The 8,394-nt window shown below is 37.8% G+C and overlaps 1 long non-coding RNA gene across 1 annotated transcript; it reads right to left on the reverse strand.

Annotated features, from left to right (window-relative positions):
- Nucleotides 1-5,017: 5,017 nt before the first annotated feature.
- On the reverse strand, nucleotides 5,018-6,077 carry LOC110016961. The gene is made up of 3 exons (XR_002292280.2): nucleotides 5,773-6,077; nucleotides 5,509-5,700; nucleotides 5,018-5,412 (listed from the first exon to the last, which is right to left on the reverse strand). It is a non-coding gene; the product is annotated as an uncharacterized LOC110016961 (long non-coding RNA).
- Between the last annotated feature and the right edge of the window lie 2,317 nt (nucleotides 6,078-8,394).

Here is an 8,394-nt window from a genome sequence, read left to right on the forward strand (position 1 = left end):
GTCCTTTTCAGACTGAGAAAGACTCTGACTTTCCAAAATCCCCCTCATTGAGCTGCTGTGTTCTTTATTTTGGATTGTTTTATTGATATTTAATTTGCTATTAAGTTGCTGTTTTTAATAAATTGGAGTTTTGGGAATGTCATTTGTTGAGTGCCTAATGTTACATTAATATATATATATCTATACAGTAAACCTTTGTTTTTCGCGGGGGTTATACGTTCCAGAAAGAGCCCGTGATAGTCAAAAACCGTGAAGTAGAAACCTCTATTTTTTTTTCAATTATGATACAATTAAATACTCTATTATACATTGAAAAGAAAGAACAAACCATAGGCTCAAGCATTTGTTTCACAAATCAAAGTACTTTAGAAACGTTTTTTAACAAATAACTTCTGTTCTGTACTGTCAAATAATAATTTTAATCATCAATGTGAACAGAAGGCGTCAAATCGCGGAGATTAGCCCCGCCCACCACGACCCGCGTAATTGGATTAAACGGGAGAAAATATAAAATGATGATTATGAAAAAATACAAAGTACAGTCGCACAAATAGTGACTCGGGTGTACAGTGGCGGTTTTTGATATGGGCGATGTGGGCGGTCGCCCAGGGCGGCACCTCGTAGGGGGCGGCATTTGCCGTGCCCTGCGTTACATATAATGTGCTACTATATTCGAGGAGGAGGCTTTGCGCTTTTAATTTGAAATTGCTTCAGCTGCTGACACTTAACATTTTTAGATTTACACATCAGACTGTTAAGAATGTCTTCATCTGGTTTCCTCTTCACATTTATGGTGCAAAAAAAAAGAAAAAGATGAAATACCTGAAAAACCCAATTTTGACAAAAGCAGGCAATGGGGATTATTTCCCACAATTACTTGCTCCGACACAGCAGACCCGACGCGCACGTGAGCACCGCCCTCTGCTGCAAGACGCTTGCGGCCACACCTCTTTGCGGTAGTCTTTGGAACATAAGTCAAAAAACCCGAGAGGGGAGCGCAACTCGCCGGGGGCTGAATCACACTAACAGGTGATTGGGAGTCTTTTTCTATCTGACAATCAACTCTGAGCCGCAACTGCGCCTCCCGTCATAGAGACGGAGCCGCCTGTGTCAGAGGGAAGGGGAGGGGGAGGGGTTGTTACGGGAGGAGAAGGGAGGAAGCACCCAGGCGCAGAGAGCGAGAGGAGGCAGGAGGTTGCAGGGGAACGGGGGCTTTAATAAACAAAACTAAGGACACAAAACCAAAACCACTGCAGACGGCAGGCTAGAAGCTCGAAACACTCGAAACGGGGAGAGCAGACTAACAAGGGACTAGAAGGGAATGACAAGACTTAAATACATACAGACAACCGAGACACAGGTGAACACAATCAGGAAGGATGGGGAACCAAAGTAAAACTCACAACAAAAACAAAACAGGAAACCCTACAAAATAAAACAGGAAGTTAAACTCAAAACATGCCAGAACAAAAAGGAAACAAACCACAAGGGCAAAGAAACAGAAACCATAACAGGGGTGGTGGGTGCAGACCATTTTTAATGGATTGAGTTTTTTTTGGAGGATTTCTACTGTTGGTGTTGCACAAATTTAGGGAAATGCCAAATATTTTTGTAGTAATCCCACTGATGAATTCTATGATTTAGTCTTTAATGTTTTATAAGACATAAACATATTAATCACAATAAGTTTTTTTTTAGATCTAATCCCTCTGATATGTTTCACAAAGACACACACAGGACATCACACATTAAGAAATTATTGCTAAAAATGAAGCAGGAGTCCAGCTCTAAAAGAAATGCTCTAAAAAATGATAAAAGAGCAAAAAAAAAAAAAAATGGAATTATTTGATATGTAATTTCTTATTAATATTTCCAGGCTTTCTTTGTTTTGTTCTGCAGCATGTTCATATTTGTATAATTTTGATATAATATATTTCTATGGAGAGCAAAATATTAAAATTATTTAGGGTTTAAGTTAACTTGTGTTCCTGTTTTTATTCATATTTATGTTAAAAAGTTCAGTTTAAAAGTTTTAAAAGTTTAGCTTTAGTGTGTAGTTCAGTTAATGTTTATCTTCTTCGGCCCAAAACCTTAAGCGTGTTTTTAATTTAGGCCCCCTGTGTGACTGAGTATAACCCCCCTGTAATACGAATATAGAAAATTGATAGGGAAAACAACAGGATGTTGTCAAATTTTGTATATGTGTATATGTATATGTGCGGGGGGGGGGGGGCTGTGGGGTTACTCGCCCAGGGAGTAAGTTGGTGTAGAACCGCCACTGCGGGTGTATTTAACTGCTCTAAATTCAGACTGAGCCGCTGCATCCTGACTCCGCTCTGCAGATTTTTCTTCTTTTAAAGCCCGCGGTGCAGCTGCAGGTGTGTTTGTTCGGGAGAAGAACATAGTGATCGGCAGTTGGTGTCGCTCTTTTTTCTTCTTCGCAAAAACATCCTTATACACCGACATGCCAACATCAAGAGAATTTGCTAGTACATAATGTAAATTTGGCAAGCTGTTTTACGTACGTGTACATATTAAACTGCAACGTTATTGACGCACAGGTAGAGAAGAAGCAGAGTGGCCTTTTAGCCAATCAGAATGCAGAACACAATGCACGCTGCAAATCCGTGAAGTAGCGAAACCGTGAAAAGTAAACCGTGTTATAGCGAGGGATCACTGTATACATTTGTCAAATATTAAGTCTTCTGAATTGCATGTAGTACCACCAACTAACCACAAGATGTCAGTGCTGTCTATTTGATTAACCTGTTCTGGAGTGAAGGAACAAACTACTGTCAAATTGATACAGATTTAGCAGAGAAATGACGTTTAAAGTATTGTTTTTTTTTTTCAAAGCCTGGGATCACTGTAAATCTTTGAATACAAATATATTTAAAATGAAAGACTGAGCTTTATTGATCATTCCAAAGCAGTATTCGTTTTTTGTGGAAGAAACCGCAGAGACTCTAAAGCCTGAAGCCTCTAAAGTTTTGCTTAATTAGATTTTATTTTATTATTTTAAAAAGGTATCTTACACATTTTTATTGTATAAAAACAGCAAACGTATTTGAGGGTGAGAGAACACAAGTAATAAAACATACCACAGAAAAATCAAATCAAATCGAATCAAACTTTATTTATAAAGCACTTTTCATATAAAAGTACAACACAAAGTGCTTTACATTAAAACATAACAAATGTACATTAAAATAACAAATGATTAGAGTAAACTAGAATAAAAATCATCAATTAGCTGTGCTTAGTCTTCACTAAATGTATGAAAATAAAGGGAATGTATTTGAAATGCTTTACAACTCTGTGAAAACCTTTAAATGCTTTTTTAAGGAAAAGTAGAAAAAATCACACTTGCAATTATGGAAGCTGATCAATATAAAATGTTTAAAATTAGAATTTCTTTCACTTCAGCAGTTAATTTTTATTGTTTTAAAACTCATTTTATTTGTTGGGTAGAAAGGTGTGAGTTGATGCAGTTTCCAAAAGATGAAATCTGTCACACAGACATGAAGAGGATAAACAGGTGTTGTTCAGCAGTTTGTGTTTCTGTGGTTGTGTGGTTTGTGTTCTTTTAGCCTTTTTCATGAGAACATAATTTCATAACAGTCATGGTATGATTGAGAAAAACAACATTTCTGTCTAAACCCTGGATATTATCAATCTATGCTATGTCCTTCATCTGAAAACCTGCTGATAATGTGAGGAGATCCTTCCTGAAAGGATCTTTGGAGCTCAGTTTGTATGAACCAACAGCTAACAGTGTGAAGGCTGCAGAGCTCAAACACACACACAGCTGCAGGAAGTCTAATCGTCTGTCATTAACATTTCCTCTCAATCAAACCACAGAAAGCAGATTCAGATCTGCTGCTGCATCAACCCCCTCTCTGTTCTGTCGTTACTCTCTGGAAAAATTATTTCAGTGGTGTTGAAAGTAAATTTTAACTTTCAGCTCATTCTGTTAGGTTGCCACAGCGAATCAACTTTAACTGAAACCACTGATACACATGTGATTTGAAAAAGGTTTTATGCCAGATGTCCTTCCTGACACAAACTTGTATTTTGAAGGCACATAGAGACCCAGAATACAAATAAAATTGAATTGAATTGAAAACTGAGCCATCCAGCTGCCTATTGAAGTTAAAGAAGCAATAATGTTAAATTAGTTCAATTTCTAGAATTGACTGCCCTTTCAGTATTATTTTTCTATAAGATTTCTGTTGTATGTAAATTATAAACTTTGTTTGTTTAAGACATTATTGAACATATTTATATAAGGAAGTTTTTTAGTAATTAATTTGTTTTGAAAAACAAAAAAATCTGTTTTGAACGTAAGCTAAAAAATATTAAGTCTAAATATTTTACTTTTCATTAATGGCATCTTTTTACTGTAGTGTATCACAAAAATGACTGAAGTGAATGAAAGTACATAAGGAAACTAGTAAATTAATCTGCTAACTGATAGTAATTGTTATTAAATATTAACTGAATGTAAAAATGACACATTTTAATGGTGGACCTGCTGTTTAGATGACGCTTTGACCCATTGTGTTACATTGTGTTCATGTGTTGTGTAGCTACTTCATGTGATTCCAGTTTACGCAAGTCAGGAAGCCTGTAGTCTGTAAAAACTGGTCACAATTGAAACAAAACAAAAATACACTTTATATCAATAAAACTGAAAAACACATTATAGTAACATCAATATCGCATTAAATATCAACTAATTAACTAGAATACAGTTTTTGCATTTTCTTTTTTACATTTTTAAAACGTTTGTTCCATCATAAAGTTTTAAATAAAGAATCAGAGCAGAACATGAAGCTGCACTAAAAGCTGACAGCAGAAACACTAAAGATACAGTTTTAACATCAATGAAATGTATTCAAACACACTTTAAGAAAAAATAAAAGTCCATTTCAAACTAGTTCTAGTAAAACTGACTCAAACAGTTTTTCTCTCTGCTGGACAGAAGATTGAAAAATGAAAACTTCACTCAAAACCGTATTTTTACAGCTTTTTATAGACTCATTTGAAACAACCAAACAGAACCGAAAACGTCCTTTCAGCACAAAAAGAGGGTCTGCTGGTCTGCAGTGTGGTGGTTCCTCTGAGCCAGAAGAGTTCTTCAGAACTGTTGATGGAACAATGTCTGCCTTCTGCTTTGACATGAAGTAGCGCGGCTCTGAGGCGCTGAAGGTGTCATCATGGAGCTGGTGGCGTCGCTTCTCGTCAGCATCCTGGTTGTTCTTTCAGGGGAAGCCGTGGGGATTTAACAGGACGTCCACACTCCGTGTTCTCTGAAGGACATGTCCTCATGAGGAACTTCTGCCCGTGGCAGCTGCAGACGTCCCTCTAGTGGTGGTTTGGGGAACTCCAACAGGTGCAGATCTTAGCCTCCTGGAAAACATGAACATCATTTTTTTTAAACTTTCATTTCCTGTAAAGAGCACTGAGTCCTGGTGTCGTGTTCCACATAAAAATGTTGGTTCTTACTTGTAAAATTTGTCTAATTTTTGGTCATTGCTGAAGCTGCAGAAGATCCGGAATTAGGCTGCCCATCCGTAGTTGGGTTTCCCGTTTCCTTTGGGTTGGTTCCAAACATCTCAGCATCTTCTCTCCTCGTCTTGTGAAGTTGTGGTGATAAGCCTGTCTCCCACCATGACTTCTTTACAGGATCCGCCTGTCCTACAGGAAACAGAAACGTGCATCTGTAATGATTTGATTCATTCACTGAGACGTTTGGTTTGTGCTGCTGACATGTTTGTCCAGGTTTGCTGTGTTGGAGCATGTGGATCCAGACTGAGGGCTGAGGAAGGTCTGGAGCTGCAAAGAACCATGAATGAGAGGAACTCACCATCTGCTGGGCTGGAAGGAAAGCTTTGTGACAAACACAAAGTTTCAGGACGTTCGTGGTCAGAAAACTGCTGGAAACCAAAGATCTTTACTTTGTATGTGAAGCATCTGAAACTAAGACCTATTTGTGGTCAAAGTTCAGTTTGTCACCAAACTCAGCCTCCTGTGAAGGATGATCTCCTGCTTCACTCTCAGTTTCCAACATTGATCTGAAGCAGAAACAGAAAAATACATTTTATTCTCTGTGTTTTTTAGGGCTGAAAATGCGCTTTTACTGCTACTTTCCTTTGGATCTGTTTGAATTTGAACAGCTGAAGGACGGCGTGAAGGATGAAGGAGGAGGAGGATGAAGATGTTGTCAAGAGGAACTAGAACAGTCCACTTCCAGACACAGATGCTGGTCATCCTGAAGAACGCTGCTCCTCTGAACACAATCAGACTCCAGCTGCTCTGCTCTGTTCTGCTGGAGCCTCAGACCTGTGAAAATGGAGAACAAGTTAGAAAAGGAAAAGTCGTCTCTGTTTTACAATCTTGAAGCAGAAATAGAACGGCGGTTCTACAGACTGGAGCTCACCATGACTGGCATCCAGGCTCTGACTGATGAGGCCTTTAGGGACCGAAACAAAACTCTCAGTCATTAGAAACATGGAACTTGCTGCGTTTTTGTGTCTGTAGGGATTTCAAAATAAAGGCTGCCGTTTCTGAGATGAAGTCATATCTGCAGCTTCTCTTTTAACGCTCAGTGTTGGTGTTCTCTTCACCAACACCAAGGAGAAAAAAAAATCACAAAATATCTCCTTAATGATCATCAACACAATAACAGCAAAACCGTTTCAAAATAAAAGCTAAACATTTACAATCAAAAGGTTGAAATAAAGAGTTTTTCTACTTACATGACTCGGTTAGTCTCATTCCAAACAGTAAACATAAACAACAAATAGTTAAAAAAGCTCATGTTAGTCATGAATAACAAATAATAAAACATTTGAAAAAACAGAGATGTTATTCTGTAATTAATCTGTGTTCAAGTTTGACTCACCTTCATCCTGAAGAAGATCCTATTAGTTTAAAAAAGAATTGGTCATTTTTGTTCTTTTTGTCATTTAATTTTGCACAAGTTTGCTAAAAATAAAAGAGAAGTGAACTTACAGATTTCTAGAAACAGGTTTGTGTTTCTGCTGCTCAAAAGGAAAAACTGGAGAAAAAATAGTTTGAAAAAGTCATTATTATTTTGTAAAAGAAAAGTTCCTATTGAGAAAAGGAGGAAACTAAAATATAAACTAGTGAAAAAATACTTACTTTTTTAAGAATGAAAGGTAATTTACAAACTAAAACCTTTTATAAAAATAAAATCGAAATAAATAAGGAAAACTATAAAATAAATAAAATACATTAAAAAAAACTTCTAAAAGAAAATGAAATATGTAGAAGACAGAAAACTTTTTTTGTTCTTTGTGAGTTTTTTCCATTTTTTTAAGTTTTTTTTTAAAAGAAAAACTTAAATGACTAAAAGTAAAAAAGACTTACCGGTAAATGTCGTATTCCTTCTCCTAAAAGACTCAGAAAAACAGAGGTTATTTAAGAAAATTAAGGATAATGTAAAAAGTGAGTTTGTGTGTGTGTGTCCGTGTCTAGGTGTGTGTGTGTGGGTGTGTTACATCTCCGGGCTGTATGGAGAGCCCCACCCATTAAGAAGCGCCTGAATGTCCCATGGAACAGAGTCAGATGGTCGGGGAGGAGCCTGGAAGACTGGAGGCGGACCCTTTGACAGACAGAGGAGGAGTCAGAAAACCCTTCATCTTTACCTCTACCACACCTGCAGCAGGTGGAGGTGTGTGTTCTGTTTCTTTTTAAAGCATAGGAACTCTTCCACAAACATCTGGCATGCTCACATCTGGCTGTGCAGCAGCGGCAGTCAGACGCGGCCGTCTGTCTGGAGGTTCGTCTCTACTTCCTGAGCTGCTGTCCTGCTGCTGCCACCGTCTCTGAAGCACAAACACAAAGATCTCAGAGAAACACCAAAGACAGGCCTGGACATCAGAGGGTCTGGGAATCTCGTCTAAACAATCGGATCTCTGGAATTTGAGACAAATGGTCCATTTTTGAGACCAGCAGAACATTGAACTAGAGAAGGTCAAAGGTCAGAGCTGCTTCCAATCAAGACGCAGAAGCACAACCTGATTTACTTAAACCTGTGCTGAGAAATGAGACAATCATCTTTCATGGACCTTTTCAACCTACAGTCATTCAAACACAGCTGGTCTTACAGACAAATCCTAAAGATCTAACATGCACTAACTTACAGTGAGATCCAATCAATAACATGGAGATTCTGGGACTAGATTAGTAACATATAGCATCATTTCTGCTCTTTTTCTCAACAGCAGATGTCTATTTACCTTCTGCTGTGGCCTTCTGCAGTAGTTGTGGTCCTGGAGATGAGGAGGAACTGGAAACATCTGGAAAGAATGGCATGTATAACAGATGAAAAGTCCAGAATCAGCAAATGTTTCTTATTTTTAACAA

The sequence above is a fragment of the Oryzias latipes genome, chromosome 17 (assembly GCF_002234675.1).
Source record: "Oryzias latipes chromosome 17, ASM223467v1".
NCBI classification, from domain to species: Eukaryota; Metazoa; Chordata; class Actinopteri; order Beloniformes; family Adrianichthyidae; genus Oryzias; species Oryzias latipes.